This window comes from Bactrocera neohumeralis, chromosome 5 (genome assembly GCF_024586455.1).
Source record: "Bactrocera neohumeralis isolate Rockhampton chromosome 5, APGP_CSIRO_Bneo_wtdbg2-racon-allhic-juicebox.fasta_v2, whole genome shotgun sequence".
Lineage (NCBI taxonomy): Eukaryota > Metazoa > Arthropoda > Insecta > Diptera > Tephritidae > Bactrocera > Bactrocera neohumeralis.
In genome coordinates this window covers 52151659-52175626 of record NC_065922.1, presented here as the reverse complement: position 1 = coordinate 52175626, position 23968 = coordinate 52151659, and the positions used below count along the sequence as shown (strand labels likewise).

Sequence of the window (23968 nt, the reverse complement as noted above, 5' to 3'; positions counted from 1 at the left end):
TTCTAGCATCGAGCTAACACACAAATAGCCTCGATTTGGTGCCCTGGGCACAGCGGTATTGCAGGAAACTCCAAGGCTGAGCTGGCTAGGAAGGGTACTTTAGTCTTAATAACCGCGGAAAGAGAACGGGTAGGAGCTCCATTGGCTTCTTGTGGTGCAGTACTGAACTGTTGGGTCTCAGGCCAGCTCGGAAAAGTTGGTCAACTACCAGTAGGTGTGCGGTTTTAAGGTAAGGTTTAAGGTTAAATCGTAAGAGGTCTAGGGTATTTTCGTTCTCAACAAGGTCCACCTTCCAATATTTCAAATGATTGTAGAAGTTCTAACTAGAGACTGTTCGATTGATATTCATTACCGGATACCTGCTGTATCAGCTGTTGGGAAGAAAATGAGAAAGATTCGTCTCAAAACTGCCTCTTCAAATTTACGCTTTTGTCAAATCAAGGCAAAAACATCTTTGATCTCAGAAATGTAAGTAGACATCCAGTTGAAATAGCGGAAATAAAAATAAAATACCTAAGCAGATTTATGATAGCTTCAGGGCATTTCTCTCTATATCCGCTATGAGGAGTTTTTCATATGGCTTCGGAAAGGGCTAACTGGTATTTGACAGTCTAAGTGTCATCAACGCCCTGCTGAAGGATCGGTCATCTAACCTAACCAACAAAAATTCAAGAACTAAACTAAGAAATCTTGCATTGCTCTCAGATTCTTAAATGGATGTGCCAGATATTGTTCTGAATATTTTTCTTCTGAGAATTCTAAACTGAAAATTCCTAAATATAACTGTTGTTGTTATATTTTTTTTTCAAGTAACACAATAATATTGAGTTTACCATGTTTAGACCGATTGTCCATGGATTTCGACCTATAGTGTGATCCAATATACCAAATTTGTTCCCTCATATAATACATACATCAGTGGGAGAGGCCACCTTGGCAATGATTTCTCCCAGTTGAGGCACTCGTGAGATTTCTTAGACTCTCTAAAATCACAAGCATTAAATAACAATATTAAATTAGAGAACAGCTGCTTTTTAGTTGCCCAAATTTTCTTAGTGGGCACTCTACATACATACATATATACATATATACGCATGTGTGTGTGCTAGCTGAAAATATTCATATAATTATTGCCAGAATATGAAGCAGTGTAATTTCCAACTTTGTAATTTTATTATTTGCACAAACAACGCGAAATTGTTGCAGCCACGAACTGCTTGGCGCGCGGTGTGGCACGAAGATGCCAAGCGAAATGATGTGAGCGGCAATAAAATGCACGAACGCACATACACACCTGTGTCTGAATACTATAGGTACGTGTGTGTATAGCAGTACATGTGCGCCGGCTATGCTACAGTTGCAATGGGAAATCACCAGCGTTGCACATCGTCAGGTTGCATGCACTTAAGTACGAAATAGACGCAAGCATTTCATTGTTATTGCAATTGTGGTTGTAATAATGGCATTGTATTGCCATTTGCCATTTGCCGTGTTGTTGTTGCCGTTGCTGTATTATGCGTTTGTTGCATGCCACATAATCGTAGAAGCACATATATGTAAATGCAGCGGTGTGCATATGTTTGCAGCAAGCTTTTTGCTATTGTTGCTATTTTTGTTGTACGTTTTGCTTTTTGTGCCACAAATTATAGCCACATCATGTATGCGTCGGCTCGTCAACTAGTTGCCACACAGCGCTTCACACCAGTTAGACCGTCAGCTTACGCTGCTCAGCGCGCATGCGCTGTCGGCTGTAGCTATATATACCATATATGTATATGTGTATGTGAGTAAGTGCATGTGGTAGTGCTGCCAATGATGGCTTTGTGGCGGCACAGCGGCAACATGCAACAAGTGCCGTTCGTTGTTCCACTAAGAATGTTGTTTTCCAGCTTTTATAGTTCTTTCGCCAATAATTACACGTATTTGTACATACACACATATATATACATACATATATGTATGGGTGTAAGTGTGTGCGTGCATGCATGTTTATTTATTTTCTAAACAATCTCATTGCCAAATATCCACATTTATACCACTCATGTGTGGAATGGTATTGGAACCCTGTATAAATATTTTAGCTATAAAGAAAACGGTAAAACGAACAAATACATATATTACTAGAATGTATTGAAATGCGCTTTTACTCAAATTGTGCTGGAAGGGCATCCTCTTTAACTTCAATTTGTTCGATTGTTCAAAAATCGATTTTAATGCTTTAAGTTCCCTATTTAAACAGTCAGTATTATGAAACTTTGTGATAAAGTAGCTTTTATGATATAAAAAGTTCATAGTAAAAATCATCAATATTCGACCATTGCAAGATATTGCTGCCATACAAACGATTGTTCAAAAATGAGCTCTTGTGCTATAACTGCTCTATTTGAGCAACCAGTATTACGAAACTTTGTGATAAAGTTACTAATATGATATAAAAAGTCCACAGTAAAAATCATCAATATTCGACTATTTTAAGATGTAGTTGCCATACAATTGATCGTTCAAAAATGAGGCTTTGTGCTACAACTCAAGTATTTGAGCAGCCAGATATATGAAACTTTATGAAAAAGTAAGTTTTATGATATTAAAAGTGCATAATAAAAATCATCAACATTGGATCATTATAAAATATAGCTGTCATATAACTTTTGGTTCAAAAATGAGTTTTTAAGCTATAAACTGCTCTATTTGAGCAGCCAGTAATATGAAACTTTGTGATAAAGTTACTTATATGTTGTAAAAAATGCATAGCAAAAATCATCACTATTCGACCATTGTAAGATATAGCTGCCATACAAACGATTTTTCAAAAGTTTGAAAAATGAGTTTTTATGCTATAACTCATATATTTGAGCATCGAAAAATATAAAACTTTCTGATAAAGTTATTTATACCGTGTAGAAACTGGATAAAAAAGATTATTAATATTTAATCATTTTAGGATATAGCTGCCATACTACCGATTGTTCAAAAATGAGTTTTTGTGCTATAACTCATCTAATTGAGCCTTCATAGAGACATACTTTTGTAAGACTTCTGATTTTAATAAGTGATATGTACTAAGTAAAGTTCAACAGGATCTGATGACTATAATATATAGTAGTATTCAAAAATTAGTTTTTAAGCTATAACACCTACAATTAAGCTGCTGTACATATACAATTTGGTGAAAAACGTGCTTACATAGACCAAAAAGTACACAATGAAAATGTTCAAGATTGGGCGACTATAGCATAATAATTCCTTACAACCAATCGTTCAGATATGAGAATTTTATTTATAGCTCAAGCGAAGAAAAGCGAAGATTTTGTAATTTTTAAATATTTTTGCGTCAATTAAAATGTCAAATATCGCTATCACTGAGATCGAGTCCCGGTAATAGAAATGAATACCATAACATTGTAGCTCTCGTACAAGCTGTGGTTCCAATTTTTATATTTTTCACAAAAAAAGTTGAAATATTCTCACAAAATGCACTTTTCTTCATGTATGGTATAGCTGCACCGACGTTTTGATGTTTTTTTTTCTGCCTTTGGCACATTTTCTGTCATGTCTGTGGCCTTAACTTTTTGCTTACTCTTTCGAAATTTCGCTTGTGCAATGCTTTTGCGCTCCGCTTGCGTCTATTGCCGACTATTTTATAGGCTTTTAATGAACATATGTACATACATCCATATATTATACAATATATACATACAAGTATGTACATACATATGTGCATGTGCGTACCACTTAAGTGTCATGTGGCATGTCAACAATGATTGACATTTGTTCGTCGCATGCGTGTTAACTGCGTTCTCTGACTCCGACTCCGACTCCGACACTGACTGTGACTGTCACGCTGAACGTTTGCTGGAACAAGTTTGTCTGCCAAGCGCTGTTAACCCGCTGCATGGCTGGTACATACATACATATGTATAAATATATATGTAATTGCTCCACAACACTCCCAAGAATGACTCAGTGTGCAGTTGTAAGCGTCTTGTTGGTCATTGGCGCTGTTAGAATTCTTCGCTCATTGTTGCACGTACGACAAACATACCGATACGCTGCAGTCGCACTTTGCCACGCATCTTATAAGTACATACATAAGTACATACAAGCATACAGACAGCCACATTTTTATAACACACAGCAATGTACATTCAATTACGCTAAACCACCTCAAATGACAACAACAACAAATGACACTTGTCTGTCGGCCAACCTGCGCGTCGCTGGCCGTAAACACTACTGATAAGCGCCACATGATTAACCGTAATAACCTTCCCGCTACACTCATATCTGCGAACGGCTTGTTTACGGCAGCAGCGCGTCTTTGCTTTTATTGTCTCTGCGCTTCGTGAAGTATTTTTGTCCGGCGTGTTTACGTCTCTTACGTGCACACACACATACATACACCGGCTGCATTCATTTACATATATGAAGTTCAGTCGCGTTGTCTTTTGATAAGCATTCACCTTCTTTCCTCATCATCTTTTTTCGGATTTTAGTCGCACGTTTCTTTCTGCTGTTTGTGACTTAATTTTGTTGCTTTTTGTACAATCTCAATTTTGTTTTAGCTGAGTATTCTGCATTACTTCGCACTTATCACTTGCCATAAATAGTTGCTATTGTGGGGCTTATCATCCGTTACTATTCTGCAGAAACGCTTGAGAATGCATCCGTCTTGCGGGGTTCATAGTATCTCTGATTTCTTTGAGTGTATTTTCAGCTCTCAAGGTTTTATGCTTTTAGTAAATATTTGTTTGTAAATTTTTTTTGTTGCTTTATCTAATTTGAAAAGAATGAAAGGCCTTCCCGAAACATATACATACATAATAGGCGCGTTGGTATCTATTCTAATTTGATAAACAAAAAAACATTAAATTTTTAAATATTTTATGAAACAGTGTTTTCCAATAAGAGTGATATGATTTCCTTAAACACTAATTTTTAACGAAATTCAAATGTTTTTATTTAGTGTAAAATCATGTATATCTCGCAAATGGTTCATCATTATCGTTCTCAATTTGTTCCAAGGCAAAATTAGCAAATTCACGACGTTCGCGATGGTCCAATGGCTTCAGTTTTTGAGTGAGAACAATTTTATACGGATGCAAACCCAAATCCTTTCTCAAAATCCGATAGATTGTGGTTTGAGACTGTACAAATTCTTGAGTATATTTTGGAATCGACAAATTGCGGTCTTCAGCCTGAAAGGCAGCAATACCAGTTTATTCAATAAGTGTTGTCGTTTGATAAGAAAAAGACAATTTTAAAATGCACTTTATTATTCATTATAATTTCCCTGGATATTAATACATTTGCTCCAACGATCCTCCAATCTATGAATCCCATCCCTGAAGTGAGAATCCGGAAGGTCTGCAAAATGCGCTTCAACAGTCGTCATGAGCTCTTCATTTGATGAAAAGCGCTTGCCACGCATAAATTCTTCGAGTTCTAGAAACAAATGAAAGTCGCTGGGGGCCAATTCTGGTGAATCCATTGGATCCTCCAATAATTCGAACTATAATTCATGAATTTTAGCCATTGTCAAAATGCTCTTGTAACACGGTGCATTGTCCTGATGAAAAAGAATGTTTTTCTTCTTCAAACCGGGTCTTTTTTAACGAATTTTTTTCTTCAACTGGTCCAAAAGGTTGCAATAATATTCAGAATTAGTTGTTTTACCTGTTTGCAAGTAATCCACAAACAATATTCCTCTTGCATCCCAAAAGACTGATGCCATTACCTTCTTGTCCGATTTCCGTACACGAACTCGTTTCGAAGCCAAACAACCAGGTGCACACTACTCTTTAGCCTCTTGTTTTGATTCCGGATCATGGTGATAGACCCAAGTCCCATCCATAGTGATGAATCGATGCACAAAATCCACTTTATACTATTTAAAACGCTCCAAATGTTGCTAAGAAAGTCGCATTAGAATGTGTTTTTCTTCCATTGTTAGGGAATGCGGCACCCATTGTGCACCCAAAATTTCACTTAAAATATGGCTCACACACAGCCATATCTTCCAAAACTGTCCTGTGTGTTGGCTATGATTTCTGGTGTTTGTGCGCTTTTTGGGCGTCCTTCACGGGGATCGTCTTCAAAAGGAAAAAAAAACGAATTTAAGGCTGTTTTCTCAGTTAGGTTAACAGCATCTGTCTGTTCTAGTTAAAAAAAAACAAGTTCTTTGCCGAAAGAAGGAATCTTGGTTAAGTTTACCAGAACTTAACTGACAAATGGCTGCTAACCAGACATTGAGAAAATGGTCCTTGAGATTTGGCATTTTATTGAAAATTATAATTAAAGTTGAACTTTCCTAACTCGAATCTTCATTATCCACAAAAAAAGTTCGAGTTATGGCAGGAAATTTGTATACAATACAATTTTACTTCTTATGCTAATTCAAGAGTGCGAGTTATGGATAACTTCGAGTTAAAGAAGTTTGAGTTATGGAAGTTCAACTGTATTATGTTTTTTTGGTGATTTTGATTACATGCGTATGTTTAGATATATGTAAATTCCCATAAACAGACACCGACGAAGCCTTTCTGTCCAGTTATTAGAATTGTCCGTTTAATAAATGGTACTTAATAATAAATATCAACAAATTGTGGAACCGGTCAATATGTTAATAGAGCTTAATGTAGCATCCATTTAATACAGCTTTCACTGTATTTGTATTCTGACGATCCTATCTTCTAAGTTGCTTCAAACTGGACACAGTGTGCTAAATTTTGCTAAATCGGTTCAGTAGTTTAGGAGTCCATCGCGGACAAACAACGTGATACGTACTTTTTATATATAAAGATTAGTAGATTATTGACGATTACTCTTCAAGTAAGAACCCACCGTTAGCCTTCTCATCGAAAACTTCTACGTTTTTGATCTATTATGATTACTATTAATTGAATGCAGATTCCAATCGAGTTTGGACGAAGATTCAAAATAAAGTCAAGTTAGTTATGCTATTTACAGTTTAAGAATGATCGAAACGCTTTCAATATCTCTAACTTGCTAACGACTACGCTCCGAATTGAAGAATGCCTATTGAAAAGCTGGAAATATTCTCTTAAATAATTAGATTAGTAGATTTTAAAATAGCAAAAAATAATAATAATGAAAAGAAAAAAGTTTAAAAACTTATTAAATCGCTTGGTCTCAACCATTCCTTAGTTAGACGATGTAAACATTGCAAGGGAAATTGTAGTTTAGAAAATATTACAAAACCGACACAAATATCGTCGGTGTGTTTACGAGTTATATTTTAGCAGACATTCTCATAATCTCCTTTTATTCGCTGCCCAGTGTTTTCTCTCATGAAAGTCGTCACAGTACGTTCCTAGCTTAATATTTCATAAGCCGTATTTAAAATGTTTGACACTTATACTTAATTCTACATTTTATACCTTTATTCTACTTTTACTACTAATTATTATTTATTTATGTACCAATTTATTGTGTATTATTTTCTTGTTTAATTTTTCTGGTTCACTACAAACCGGTTTCGGAACATCAAATTTGCATTACTTTTCCTCAAAACCAGCTACAGTTGATACAATTGCTTGTTATATAGATAAAACATAATGTAATAAGATTCTAAAAATAACACAGACATTAGCTAAATATTAAAAAGTCAAATTTGGTATTAGGAACTGAGATGCTTTTTAATACTTATGGCAAATCAACATTACTAAAATAACACAATTCGAGTGGGTGTAACGACACTGGAAGTGTTTTAGGCACTAAATAATCGACTTAACGATTTCAAGTTGTAGAATGTGGGTTGTTATTTGTTGTAATTTTGATGATATCAAATCTTCGTTCTGATCTCTTGGAAAAATTGTACATAATTCATTTGTCAAAGTAGCAAGTAATGTAATAAGTGATGTAAGATAGAGAGAGTGGATGAATGAGAGATGCATATACTTATGTACATATCTCATTAAAGTGGTATAACTGTTTACTGTTCTTTCTCTAATTTATTATGCTAGTATGTGTGATTTATACCAGTTCTTATATTATAATATTTTGATTTTATTTGCAAATAAATATGTCTAAATATTAGTAGTCGAAAAAGTCTTTTCGTATTTTGTCAATAGTTGTCGTTGCAGTCGTGTATCTCCACTGCTACCAATCACATTGTATCATATTATATAGTGTTGAGAAGGTGAGATTTTAAGCTTAATTTAACAAACAAAAAAAATCAAATTCGGGGAAGTTGAAAAAGAGTTACAGCTGTTCAAAAATTAGTGGAAATAATGAAGAAATTTGCTATATTTTGAAATTTTTGTATAAAAAAGGGAAGCATGCCACCAATGAAATTTGTGAAATTTGCGGAGACGGTCAGTTAAGTATAAATATAAATATAAAGAATCAGTATAAGTATAAATACAAAAAAAAATAAGTTGAAGTTTGATTAGAAATACGAAAGGACTTTTTTGACTACCCAATAATGCAATTAGTAATTGAGAAACCATTGATCGACTCTTTCTTAGAGACATACATATAAAGAGCGATTGCGGAACTCTAACCGCTACTGACTATTTAGAGAGTGAATTTAGGGAAATCATTAGCAAAAATGTTTTTATCATCAGGAGAATGTTGGGAATGAAGTTAATAGCAAAAGCACTCAGCGTTTATTTAAATTTACCGCCTAGAAACTAGAGGAAGAACTTAAGTATGGTCTACTTTCCGTGACATTGACTACTTCTTGATATTTTTAGAAGCTGAAATATTATTGGTTTGTTAATTCTGGACCGGTTTTGAGTGGGTATATTATATTTGCCTAGAGACTGGACTGATGTGTATTCAAAGATCATGTTTTATTAGTTCTTGTGCTCACTTGTCTCTGCCAAATTCTTTCATAAAATTTTTAAAGGCACTCTGCTAACTCAGGCAGTTCATTTCATTGCTCGTTATTGCTGATATTGCTCTGTGTCCAGTACATCGAACAAGTGATAAGTATAGTAAATAGATCTGATGAATAGTATTTGAAACCAAAAGTCGGATAAATATACTACATACATATGCACATTCAGATCAACAATAAACTCTCTGTATACGCCTTATTTAAACACTGTACGTATTGAAAAAATCACTTTCGAGTACTGAACTTTACTTATTGCCTGTCCTTAGATCACTCCGAAATCACTTCTTTCAGTCGATTGACCATGAAAAATTGTACACTTAACTCGCCAGTCGCCACGCCATGAGCCCTTAAGCTTAAGATCTGATGAAATATAGTATTTGAAACCAAAAGTCGATAATTTCATTTAAATGTTGACCGCGGCTAAAAAGTATACAACTTTTTCGCATGTACATATGCACATTCAGATCAACAATAAAAAAAATAGTCTCTGTATACGCCTGCCCATTTAAACACTGTTTGGTGTGGTTTGTACGCTGGTGGAATATTGACCGTAAAAATCACTTTACGGTGAATGGCGATCTGAACAAACTTTTTGTTGCCAAAACCTGTCCTGACAGCTCATTCTATGAAATCACTTCTTCAAGAAATGGACCCGTAAGTTGGCCACCAGTCGATTGACCATGAAAAATTTTAAAGTCTACAGAAATAAGCCAGCAACTATTCCTTAACTCGAAGAAATTCGGGCTATTCCGGCCGAAATGTCGCCAATTGGACGAATGGACCACCTGAGCCCGGTCAACATTTAAATGAAATTATCTTCAAAAAGTAAATGTCATGAACCAATATTTCAAATAAAGAACCGATGAGATTTTGCATTTTATGCGTTTTTTTTAAAAAAAAAGTTATCAAGCTTTTAAAAAAATCACCCGATACATACATACGTTTGTATACATTTCATTATTTGTTATTGTTGCTGTTTTTCACAGTTTGCAAACGCTTAAGGCGAGTCGATTGCATATTTGCTGACTGCAACACGCTGCGGTCTACTAAAATTTCATTTCATTACATTGTATGATCGTGAGTGTATGTGCGTATGTGTGTGTGTATATGCATAAGGGAACCCATTTGCGGCTCGCCTTTTATTGCACAAATAAATATGAAACCCGAACGAAAGCTGAAAATGAGACAAATTCTATTTCTTCACAATTTAATTTGATTATTTGCTTTGTAAGCTGTTGTCAAGCGGCATTTGAAGCGCTGGCTCAGCTCAAGTTAGTCGGCATTTGTTTTTGTTATTGCTGTTTTTGGCGCATTTCTTACCACTGAAAGCAGCAAAATGGGTGCCTAAGTCGCAGCGGTTTCTTCTTGAAAACTTCTGTAACAAATATTTTTTAAAAAATCAAAATTATTCTTCGATTTAGTCGAATTGAAAACATATTTTGACAAGGGAAAGCGAACTACACTTACAAAAAATTTCCACATAGTCGAATTATTGCCTAAATTACCATTCCAATCCAACTATCGGTTAAATTACTGGTTAAATATCCATAAGCACTAACCGAGATTTCTGTTACAGTTTCTATGAATTTCTTAAGTCCGAATTGACTCGTGTCTATCTGAAACTCTTGTGTACCTCTTTATGTGCTAGTTTCCATCATAGTGCTTTCAATGCATTGAAGTTTCGGTAGTCGTGACTTTCTAAGTGATATATAAGATCCATTATTGACAAAGGTAAGCGAACTACACTTCCAAAAATTTCCTTTAGGTCGTGACATAGTCGAATTATTGCCTAATTACCCTGCAATCGAACTATCGGTTAAATTACTAGTTAGTTATCCATGACCGCTATCAGAGATTTTCATTAAAGTTTCGGTATTCGTGACTTGTGGAAAATTTGCTAGGTTATATAAGTACATATAAGATCCAGTATGATTCATATAAGAACTTAATGACTTTCATATACCCGCTTTATCCAACCAGTTTATAAGAGTCATGCCTATTCTTCTCATATGCTATTTTCTCAGTTTTTTCAAATCGAATATAGCCAAATCATCTTGGCATTTTTAATTCCGAAACTTTGAGTCACCTGCAGTGCATTTAATTACTCAACGAATTGCAATTGCAGCATTTACCATAACTTTGTTATGCAACTGCTGAGCGTCTGACCTTGCAGCCAATAAGATTTATGTGTAGTAACATTTATACTTCGAAATTGAGTAAGATATAGGCAACAGAATTAATAAACAACAACAGCAATAATAGTGTGAATGCAATTAATCATAGAAATGCAGCAATCGTGATCCAGATGATGATAAGACCTTGTGGGTAAATACTTCACGCATACATTGCGAAAGTGAGTATAGAATGGTCAAAAATCGAAACTCATACCACAATCGTAAAATAGATGAGTATGAATATTAAATACTCAATATGAAAATGAATCAATATGAGTATCAAACAACCTTGAGCAAAAATTATTTATGAAGTAAGATCCATAAGAGTGAATAAGATTATTAATGGATTTGAGTATAAATGAGTCCTTAGAATGAGTATGAGTATTAATGCGTATCAAGCAATCATGAGCTAATCTTATTTCTGAAAGAATCTCAATATGGGTGAACAAGATTATTAACGGATTTAAGTATGTATGAGTATTTAGAATGAGTATGAGTCTTAATATTAAGAAAAGTTCTGAATGAAAGTTATATATTTATTTACCATAATTTATTAAAAGTCACAAGTATATACTCCGAGTATAAGTATGAGTATGAATGAGTATCAAATAATGATGAGTAAAAATTATTTAAAAATCAATACGAGTGAGTATCAATCAATTTTGTTGAACAACTACTCAAAAATTGATGGTTTATGAGTAAAGTTAAGGAATGAGTAATTTAGAGTGACAATTTATTTATGAGTAGTAGAATATCTGAGTATAAAGGAATATCAATAAGTTTAAATTATATAGGAGTTAAGATAAATATAGTGAATATAAATATTAATGGTATATAAATAGTAATGAGTATGTACCCAATGTAAGTATAAATTATGAGCAACAATAATATGCGATTGAGTATGAATATGAATAGGTATTATAAATATGAGTAGAGTATGAGTGAGTATTATGAAGTTGAGTATGAGTGAGTATCAGAGCTTGAATGCATAGAAATAAAACAGTGAATGATATTTAAAAAACAAAAATGGTTGATATCCACCTAAAGTTGATTGGTTTCCTCCAAATGAACTACAAATATTATATACATATGTATATTGAAAAACCGCAAGCGATATTTTTTTGTGAAGTTGAAAATTTGTGTTACTTTCAAGTTTTTGTAATTTTCACACTTATTGAAAATATATTTTCTTCAAAAACTAACATGCGATATATATTTTTTTGCGTGGAAAATTTGTGTTCGTTGCAGTTTTTTGTAATATTCAAAATTATTGAAATTCAAAAATAAATTTTCTTAAAAAACTCGCATGCAATTATTTTTTTCTAACGGTTTACCACTTGTATTTTCAAAATATTGTCATTATCAATCGCTTAAAATCGTTAGTTTTTTTGCCTAAAATTAATTCTACTAAAAATAAAAATTTCTTAAAAAAACTATCATGCGATAATTTTTTTTTTTTTTTTCTAATTTTTACTACTTGCAATTTTAATATTTAAAATTATTTAAGTACACAAATAAATTTCCTTTAAAACCTGCATGCGATAATTTTTTCCCTATTATTTACTACTTGTATATTAATAATATTACCATTATTCAACGCTACATATCGTTAGTTTTTGCTCCGAAACTAATACTACAAAATTAAATTTCTTAAAAAATTCGCGTGCGATATTTTGTTTCCTCTAATTATTTACTACTTGTATTGACATAATTTTGTCATTATTTATCGCCACGAATCGTTAGTTTTTGTGCCTTAAACTAATGCTACGCTTCCTCTAAGATATGTGGCAACCGATTCGGCCTACATTCCCGCGTGCGGTCATGCGGCCACCAGCGAGTAGTTGCACATTTTCAAAAATAAACCCAACGACCGGGCAGCCGTCGCACTTGTTGGTCATATCTGTTATAGAAAAACACAATTTCCGCTCGCAAGCGTACAGCCAATGAATAATAAATGCACATACATACATATGTACATATATGCAGCAGATTTAAAATAATATATTTATAGTAAGTGCGAGTGTGCAGATAATGTTTCGCACTATGCTTATGGCTGGTAGTGTAAGCGGACGTTGACTTTTCGTGTTTACTAATCTATTTTCAATTTAGCGCTGCGGTCATTGTGCAAGTGCCCTGGCCGCCAGTTGCAAGCCCTCTTTTGCGAGCAGATCTGCTCCCCAGATGGCTCTTGCAACATTTGTCGCTGGTCACACACATACAAAGCCGTATATTACACAAAGTGCACTGCTGACAGCCAGTCACTGGGGCATTTAGCCGTTAAGTCGCGCATTGTTTTGTTGTTTTTTGCTTTCGTTATTGTGCCCCACTGTGTTCTACTAATCTCTTCCATCTGTTGTCTTCGTTAAATCACTTGTATGTATACGTATATATGTATATGTACGTATGTGTGTGTGTTTGATTTTACTTTTATTTTGTTTTTACTTCAACTTGATTTCGATTTCATTCGAGACGCGCCTCCCCACAGCCCCCCCTGTACCACACTCTGGTCTGCTTTTCGCCTTTTTCTACACTTTGTTTTCATTTATCATTTAGTGAAAGGAAAATCGTCGCTGAACAATTGAAATTGTAACAAAAGAAAATGCAAGTAAAGCGAAATATAACGAAATAAAAAGCCACTCGAGTCGTAGCATTGCAAAGGCAAAAGCAAAAGCAAAAGATACACGCTTGCTGACAATGCGCTGCGAATGTCTGGAACGAATTATTGCACTGCGCGCTCGCTTGGGGTTGGGGTGAGGCGGCAAAACCACTTGAACCAACGGCGCTTATATGCACACAAAAGACATATTTACATATATGTATGTATATATATTTATATATGTATATATTTTTGCTATTTGAATCCACACATGTTGGCATAAAGCGCTGCAAACTTCTGTTATTCGCTTTCAATTGTTGCCACATTGTCTTTCCGTTCCCAAGGCGGCGTGCCGGCTTGGGGAGTCTTTTAACTTATCAGATGATCTTTCGTAGTTTTTGTTTTTAATTAGTGTGCAACAATTTAATTTTTTATTCCTGTATCATAGTAAATTACGCGAACAAGAACAAATGGAGGCATTTCCAAAAATTTGCTAACTTGAGATCTGACTGCCAATTTTGGTTAAACTTCTGGTTAAAATTTTGGTTAAAAAATAGTTAAGTCTTAAAAAATCTAAAAATGAGAAAAATCGTTTACTTCTGCTTACTTACTGCACCGTAGCTATAATAGCCTTCACATGTGCATTCTTATAGCATATAAGAGTATAAAAAGATCTGTATTCTGACTTCGAATGGTCAATTTGTATGGCAGGTATATGATATACTGATCCGATCTGAACAATTTCTTCGGAAAATATAGAGATGTCTTATGTAATAATTTAAGCTAAATTTTGTGAAGATACCACGTCCGATGAAAAAATTTTCCATACAAGAACTTCATTTGGTTCGTTCAGTTTGTATGGCAGCTATATGCTATAGAGTTCCGATCTGAACAATTTCTTCAGCGATTTCACTGCTTACTTGTGTAATAAACCATGCCAAATTTCGTGAAGATATCTTGTCAAATGAAAACGTTTTCCATACAAACACCTCGTGCCGACTGTTCAGTTTGTATGGCAGTATAGCATAGTGCTTCGATCACAACGATTTCTTCAGAGATTGCACTGATGTCTTAAAAAATCAGCCATTTCAAATTTTGTGAAGATATCTGCTCAAATACAAAAGATATCCATATAAGCAATTGATTTCGACCGTTCAGTTTGTATGACAGCTACATGCTGCAGCGATGCGATATGAGCTATTCCGACAAATGATGAATGACTTGGAGAGTATAGAACATCTGCACAATTTCAGATCGATATCTCAAAAACTCAGGGACTGACGAGCAGATACCTATCGATACCTCCTCCATTGTATCCTACCGTGGGGACCTCAGACGTTTACACCGTCGTGTTGCCAATGCGGGACAAGTACACAGAAGATGCTCCATTGTTTTTCTGGTGCTTTGCTCTAGACATTTTCTGCAGTCTTCTCGCTCTGTCAGCCTCATTCTGCGGGCGTGTGTCGCCACCAGACATTAACCAGTTAGTATTCCAGATCGCTCGTTCCATTGGGTTTTGATTTTCTTTACCATGCTTCTGTCCAGATCGTCGTATAGAACAATGCATGGGTTTTCCAATGTTGATCGGGTGTTAGCCTCACACCATTCTTGGCAATCTCGTCCACTATTTCATTGCCCTCGATGCCTTTGTAGCCTGGCACCCAGTAGAAGTGAAGTTGCTTGCTTCTGGCAACACTTTCCACTGCTGCCCTGCATCCTAAGGCACTTTTGGGCGATATGCGATACGAGGTTACTGCCTTGATTGCTGCTTGACTGTCTACGTAGGAATTGCTGGCAGGTGCATTAGAGGCCAGCTCCACGGCTTTTGCAATAGCAAAGACCTCAGCTTGAAATATACGGCAGTGGTCCGGCTACTTAAGCGTTTTTAGCATATTGTTTTCAAAATTGTACCCGAGTTGAGTGTTCTTTTGCGACACGGTTATAAAAACTAGTATTGATTATATATTTTGCTATACAAGCTTTATAATTTATATATAATTATGACTCATTTTTTGGTCTATCTTAGTGACGATAATAAGTTCTTTTTAATAATATTTGACTTTTGTAATCAAAATAAATGAATATCAACATAATAAATATAGCTATCAATATCTGTCAATCATTAATATAAAATGTTATAAATATTATCTTATGTAAAGTATAACAATAAATCATAAAATCTATAACTTGATTCGTTTCTCTTTATTTCAAGTAGGGGAAACACCGCCTACCAATGACTCACTGGGTTTCAATCATTTAAAACAACTTAACCACTGTCAACCAACTTAAAGCGAAAAATTTTTATGATGAGGCAAAACTGACGTGGCACTGATATAGACCAGGGAGCAGAAATAACATAGGCCTACATAAATAATAGAGACACTACATGTATAATTATTCAGAAACTGTGATGATAATATAAAAAACATATGAAGATAGTCAGTAATGGGTTCGTTATCTTCTTAGGTAACCGTAAGCACTTCGTTTCACTCCTTGATAAAGTGTCTTAACCAACTCAAATGAGTTATTTTTCGCCATCACCGACTCGACTACCAGGTGTCTAGAGAATTATTGAAAAATAGTAATATCGGGTCAATAATTTTATAGTAGAATTGTTGCTGAAAAGGGTACACTAAGTTGGTATAATAATCTCCGGTCTCTCAACAAGCTACCAGTTACCTACTATTGTTCTAAAACATATGTATATGTTACCACATATTAAAAAATACCATATATTAAAAATTACTTTTAACAAAAAACCTCAAATTAATTGCATTCCTACATTAATATTTGCTTATTTATTGCTTTTTGTGTTTTTACATTATTGTTTTTTTTTTTTTTTTGCAAAAAGTCTGTTAATTGCATAAAGCCCCGACTTGTCGGCGGTTCTGAAATTCGTACGAATTTTTTCCTTTTTTCCGTTTGATTCAAACTAAAAACGCGCGTCATATAAATTATCCAATTGAATGCGAAACTATGCCGTTAAAAAATGTCAATTGACATTAATTGGTGTATGTCAATTTAAGAAAATTGAATGAAAGACATTTCTAGTCGCCACGAATTGCGTGAAATAATAAATTTATTTATGTGCATATCCAAATATGTACCGTTGTACATTTAAATTATATGTCTATTTAATTACTTGTCTAACTACGAACATGTGTTTGCAAAAATATTTATAAATTGTGGGCGTACTGTCACAAATAGCCACGTGCCAATGAATAAATAAAAAAATGATTATTTTTTATCAGCAATTTTATATTATAATCTAAATTACTAACTTTGGAAAAATTTTATATATTTTTTTGTCATTTATGCTTTTCTTAAAAGCATGATTTTTGTTGATAATTTAGCTCTGGCTAATTTATAGACTAAGTACATACGTAGGTATATGCCATAAGTAAAGTTTTTACTATAGCTTAGCATTAACACTGGAAATCTGTTGCTTCGGATTGCCTTTGAATAACATAAACCATACTTTTTCACTTAAGGAAATAATGTAGCGAAACCTCCACACCAAAAAAAAGAAGCAACAGCAGCTGTAAATTCAAAACATAAGCTAACACTCTCTCGATCACCAGAAAATATTTTTATACCCAGAACAGAGTATATTAAGTTTGTCACGATGTTTGTAACACCCAGAAAGAAGCGTCGGAGACCCTATAAAGTATATAGAAATGATCAGTATGTTGAGGTGAGTCGATTTAACCATGTCCGTCTGTCTGTCTGTTCGTCCGTCCGTCTGTCCGTCTGTATACATATATACGAACTAGTCCCTCAGTTTTTAAGATATCCTTTTGAAATTTTGCAAGCGTCATTTTCTCCTCAAGAAGCTGCTCATTTGTCGGAACGGCCGATGTCGGACCACTATAGAACGATCGGAATCAAGTTCTTGTATGGAAAACTTTCACATTTGACAATGTATCTTCACCAAATTTGGTATAGATTATTTTCTAAGGCAACAATGTAATCTCCGAAAAAATTGTTCAGATCGGATTACTATAGCGTATAGCTTCCATACAAACTGAACACATAGTTACTGAAAGAAATGCACCAGTGACGTTTTTTCTTGTTTTTTATTGTGAATAAACTATTTTAAAATATTTACAAAAAAATATGTTATTTGTTTTAGTGAATAAAATATTATTATTATTTTTTTCTGTTTAATGATATTTTCTCCAGCATTATTATAGTTTTTTTGTCCTGCTTAATTTTTTCCTTTAATGTACTTAAAAATATTTTTTCTTTTTATTTTCTTTTTGAATGAATTTTTTAAATATTTGTTAATTTAAAAAAATATTATTATTCTTATTTAAAGTAATTTTCATAACAAAAAAATATTTTTTCTTACCCATACAAATACATTTCTTCGTAGTAAATTTTAAAAATATTACAAATTTTTTTTTTGTTTATTGTGAGTAAGTTTCCAACTACTACGAATTTGTTTCACTTTTTACAATTTTCAAAGGTTTCTGCCTGGTCTAATTGTTTGTAAAACAAGGTGTCAAGGCTTAAAACTAAATATTTCAGCTACGGAGTTCAATCAGCATAATTAGTGGTAAAAACCAGAAAACTCGTTAACTTTGATTACAGCGAGGCTAATCTAATACCTTTACTAATACAAAAGAATATTTAAAAAAATTTATTCCGATCGTTCATTTTGTATGGAAGCTTCTTGGGGAGAATAGACTGTATGCAAAAAATTCTGATCGGCAACGTTTGCAATGAGTTTCTATGACAGAGGGTTTATGTGAGCATTTGTTCGATAATCTCATTATTTCTTTTTAGGATCACATATTTTATCTCCCACATTATTACTTTATTTCTAATATATACATCGATTTTACTCGAAACTTTTTTCAATATTAGTTCACATTATCTAATCGCTACTGTATCAATAAGCCTTACAATGTGTAAAATAAAATTTGTATAAGAATTTAAACTTTGCAATTTCACAATTATCCGCAACCACAGAATTTACAACTACTGTCAGTGCTCATGCTGATTCCAAGAAAAGTCTATTGCTTTGGAATCAACAATAAAATAGGATTCACATAATTACTTGTAAATATATTTGTACGCCAAGTAATTGTATGTGCATATATTAGTAGCTGCTTTGACTGCTTAAATATCTATGAAACATAGTTATTTTTATATGTATTTGTATACAATATAAACGTAATTATGTATATAACCACACGGTGATGGGTTGATTTATTTGCTTAAGCCGCAAATGCTAGTAATTATTGAGCGGATATAGCCTCGAAACACAAGAGAACTAATTAGAATGCTTAGGAGCAGCTACCGTGGTAGCAATGGCACATACCTTCTAGCAAATATATACATATACATACATATGTACTCGTATATATACGTAGGCATATATGAAAATCTCTGTATGCTCATATGGATATGTAAATTTTCCTAAATACTCTTCAGTTGTACGTGTTTACCATAATTTTTAGGTACCATCCCTCGGGCTCACCCATTCTCGCTCATACGCAGACAGGCCAACCATCAACTGTCACTTGGCTTGGCATGTTCCAGCAGCGTTGATTGATAGCGTTTAAGTCCAAGTGAAGTCGCCAGAAAGAGCGTGAAGATACGCAATAACCTTTCTACAAAATACGCGACTTTGTGAAAAAGAACAATAAGAAGCCAGTAATATGTCTGCAACTTTGTCCTTCGACGAGTCTTTCAGCTCTTCGAGTTAGAAACACTTTGTATTCAACACAAATTCTACAACTTTTAGTAAACAAAATATGAACAGTGAAGTCATGTTAATACAGTCAAGTAAAAACTGAGGAATTATTTGCATATTTTTTAAATGAAAGGAAAAATATTCTAAAACTTAAAAATCAGTTATTCAAAAACTTATGTATATTGATTTTGAATAGTACTGGCGATATTTTTGTTAAGAGAGACTTTTGAAATACTTCTACTCTACCCAGATCTCATCAAGCCAACTTAGGCTTCAACAAGACCTAGACCCACAGGCCAAATAGAAGCAGTTTCAAAACAAGAAAATGAAGAATTAGAAAAGAGCACTTATTTTGAAACTTTTCTTACTGTCGATAACGAAACTGCTAGCAAGTATAGTAGTAGTTTAATCGCTCTTTGGCACACGATCACTTTTGAAAAACCGAAAAAGTTGGGTATATTACTACACTATATAGCATGCGCGTTTTGAACTCTCAAGGGTTCTCCAAAATTCCAAAATATTTGATATTAGTGAACTGGCGTAAACACTGCTCTAGATCAATTGAAAGCAGGAATATTTGAAATATATAGTTTTAGCGTCACAAATGTCAATGTCTTTTCATTTTTCATTAAGTCGCATAGTACGATTTCTTCGCCACAGAGATTTACATTAAAAAATTACAATAATTTGCTTGGGCTGCTTCACGCATTGTTCTTTCGTATGTGCTCAACAGCTTAAAATTTTGAAGATTATATTCGCTAAATAATGTGTGTCTAATTAATACAAAATAGCGCATAATTGTGATTTATGATTATTATTTTCTTGCCTCACAGCTTGTTCTTGAGCTCCTTGTAATTTGTTGCCTAATTTGTTTTCAGTTTCTTTTTCTGTTTTGTTTTGTAGATTTCGCATAAAATAAACATTAATAATTGGCAAAATGATGTAATTTTTTTAGTGTTCAAAGGAGCTGTGCTAGAAGAGGCGCCATAATGGAGAATACATCTGGCAGGTGTAACGAATTATGAATGAGTTATTGGCTGTTTGAGTTTTTATAAGTATTTCTTAGTATATTTATGACAGCAATTAGGCGTCGAAGGCAGTTCAGCAAAAACCTTAAGCAGCAAAAGCGGAAGATTAATCGTTTAAAAATTAATTAGGAATGATCGATGCTTTGCACAACTAAATCTGGTTTAACCTTTAAACTATTAAGTCTACATTTTATTGAGATTCAGATGGCTTTAGATAATGAAGGGTCACTAATTAAAATAACAAACGGTATAACAGACAAATTATTCAACTATACCTTTGACAGCTCTTAAAATCCTTGAGTACAATACTAAAGTTAGAACATGTTCCCTCTACAGTTGGCCAATTTAATGGGTGTAAAAAATATTTCTCAACTGTAGCATACGAATTTGGACAGCCATTAAAAACCGTATCTTTTGCTTCGTAATCTAAAGTTTTATCGAGAGCTTTTAAAATTTAAGTGGGTATTCTGATTTAGAAATTCGAAAAAATCGATTTTTTGCATATTTTTATAATATAACCCTTCAAGAAAATGTTCCTAAGAGGATTTTTCGAAATTCAAATTATTTTCCGAGTTACAGCTCATTTTGTGACTCCGACTCCGACTGCGCGCGACTAGTTCTCAAACTTTAAACTCGTTTTTCTCATAACTACTTTTCTAGAACATGCACACCGTTTCTATCTCTCTCTATATCTCAAGTTTTACTCAACCGATTCACATGAAATTTTACACAGAGCTTTCTTATACATTATAGTAGTATCGCACTACGAAGAGCTTTCGAAAGATTTTTTTTTTATTTTTAAAAAATTCCGAACCACAAAAAAACTGGGAAAATACGAAACTTTTTTTTCAAACCTCCATTTTGTAAATTTTTTTTTTTCAAAAACGTTTCGTAGTGCGATAACTGCACTTTTACTCTTCACGGATTTCGCATAAATTTTCATTTTAGGTCACGGAAAGGATTTATATCCTGCACATCAGGACAAGCCATTGTTTCATCAGTCTCTACTTCGCCGACCTGCAGTTTTTTTAAATTTAATTTTTTTTCTTATATTATATATGTTTTGTATTCCTAGAATATCAATAAAAAGCATGTAAAAATATGGATAGTCAAAATAATTTTTGATTTTTTTTTTCGCGTCAAAAAAATACCTAAAATTCGGGCTTCTAAACCAGAATACCCGCTTAAATGAATTCTGATACAATTAACTACCATATAAGTAGATATTATCAACAAATCATACATTTATAGATATATAATGAAGCTGCCAAATTATTGGATAATATCTGAGAATATGGAGTAATCGAAATAAGATCTTCTAACTAGAAAAAATTATATTGTTGTGAAAATTTCGTTCAGTATTTAGGAAATTTTTTAATACTCATACGCATGTTGCCTTTTTTATTTCGGGATTATAGAATAAAAACTAATATTAAGCATCAAAAATCGCTTTATTGTTTCTCTAAACATTCTCCATTAAGACCTATACACTTTTTCATGCATTTAAAACAATTGTTCAAGTTATTTTGGCACTCTGATTGAGGTATCTCCTAAACATGCCTTTTCATGCCCTTCCAAAAACGTTGGCCTCTTAGTTTATTTTGTACTTAAAGAAATAAAGAGAAGTCAGTTGGTGCGAAGTCAGACTATACGGTGGAAGACTTATCAAATTGAAGGTTAGAGTGCTCAAAAATGCAGTTATTTCAGTCGATGTGTGAGAACTTGCATTGTCGTGGAGAAGAGGGGATACGCCTTAGGCGGTTGGTTTTCCTGGTGGTTTTTTGAAAGACAACTGGAAACAAATTATTGTATACCACTCAAAATTTACTATTCTGCGTTGTTACAGTGATATGGTTGCGACATGTCCAGTTTTTCCAAAAAACTAGGCAACCATTTACTTGAAAGTGCTTCTTACGTAAACAGCTTTTGTTGGATTTCGCTCATTTTGAAATTGACTTCTTTTTACTTTCGGGCTCATTCTATATAACCATAAATCGATGATTCATCATATTTCACGATGCATATATAGTAGGTGTTTCGAAGCACCGCTGTCGTATTTTGTAACATTTTTATCGACCAATCGACACGAGCATTTTTTTGAGCGTTAGACAAATTATGTGGGGTCCAACGTGACATATCTTTTTTACAAAAATTGCCTTGGAGTGATCTACGCCCTAGATTGGATTCACCATCGATAAATACTGGTCATAAAAGGAGCTTCATCGCCGAAAATTGAATTAAGTTCATCTATGCGCTCTTGATGGTTTAATCCACGCAGAAAATTGTAAAAAATAATCGCGCGGAGATGTTGGCGACTTATCGTTTTCGCCGATTTTTACACTGTAACAAAAGAATATCACGCACCGGATTTGGTTGAAATCGGTCCAGCGGGTCCCGAGATACATATGTGATTTTAGCTAAAAAGTGGGCGGTGCCACGCCGATCCTCTAATTTCACCGGCTCGCACAAATTTGTACAAACATATCTTGGTGTTAACTTGCCTTTTTATGTTCCAATCACAATGTAATTTTTTTTTAATTTGAAATATTAAAGAAGAAACCTTATTTCCACTTACTCAGAAAATATAAAAATCAATCGCAAAACAAAAACAATTAAATAATTCATAAGTAATCATTATATTACTTTACTAATTTTTTTGAAGCGAAAATAATACTTAGTAAGACAGCATACCAAACAATAAAGCAAAGCAAATTTTTGCCCAACAAATTCTTAAAAAATTAAAACTCAAAAATTATAAATTATATGAAAAGTTTCTAAAATCCAACTAACACTAAAAATTTTCTTTTCGTTTCTTTGCAGCATTTGAAGATATCTTAAGACACCTGTAAATAAATACAGCGATATCTATTTGGGTGAGTGGTGACACAATTTATGGTCTTTTGATTTCATTTTTGCAATAAAAACAGTTTAGAGACGCCACATTGGCGCTGTTATCAATGTATGTGTGTTATACATTGTATAGGAAGTGAAGTCGTAAAAATCTTATTCACAATTTTTATATAATTGATAATGCAGTTGTTCCCCCATTTATCAACGAACAAATAAAAGCAAAGCTGAATTTTCTAGGCCTATCATAAAGTCATAAAATTGTGTAAATACAAATAAATTATGCGTTAATCATCTGTGCAACAACAAAATCGAAAAAATATTGCGCATGTTTACATCTCGACGACACAAATGCTTCCAAATGATAAGAGATGTTAGTAGAATTGTTTGTATTGTGTTTACTTTGTAGGAGGGCCCAGGTTTTTTTGAGCCAAATGCTTAATGCAGAAGGAAGTTCGCATTTTTATGGCACTTTGCCTAAGGTGTCTTTGTCTAAAGGGAGATATGATACACATTTTATCTTATATGAGTGTTCTGATTATTATTACTTTTGTAAATAAACATAATTATGTAAGATAATCAAAATAAAATGAAGTACAACATTGCTGAAACTAAACCATGATTCATGACCTTGGAATATGATTATGAAATGACTTAAAATAAAGAGACTGAAATACAGTTGAGGTTGACAAATTTATTATCTTATACGAAAATCGCGTTCATATTTTTCATTAGTCATTCCTAGTAACCAACTAATTATTC

The 23968-nt window shown here is 33.6% G+C and overlaps 2 protein-coding genes across 3 annotated transcripts in view; one reads left to right on the top strand and one right to left on the bottom strand.

Moving 5' to 3' along the window:
* LOC126758005 (MICAL-like protein 1) overlaps positions 1-23968 on the top strand; it is a 157168-nt gene that overhangs the window by 9910 nt on the left and 123290 nt on the right. For both annotated transcript variants that reach the window (XM_050471974.1, XM_050471973.1), the window contains exon 2: positions 23180-23232. The gene's annotated coding sequence lies outside the window, so the exon portion shown is untranslated. The remainder of the gene's footprint in view (positions 1-23179; positions 23233-23968) is intronic.
* The window catches only part of LOC126758019 (uncharacterized), a 179904-nt gene that overhangs the window by 43915 nt on the left and 112021 nt on the right, over positions 1-23968 (bottom strand). The gene's annotated exons all lie outside the window — the stretch shown is intronic.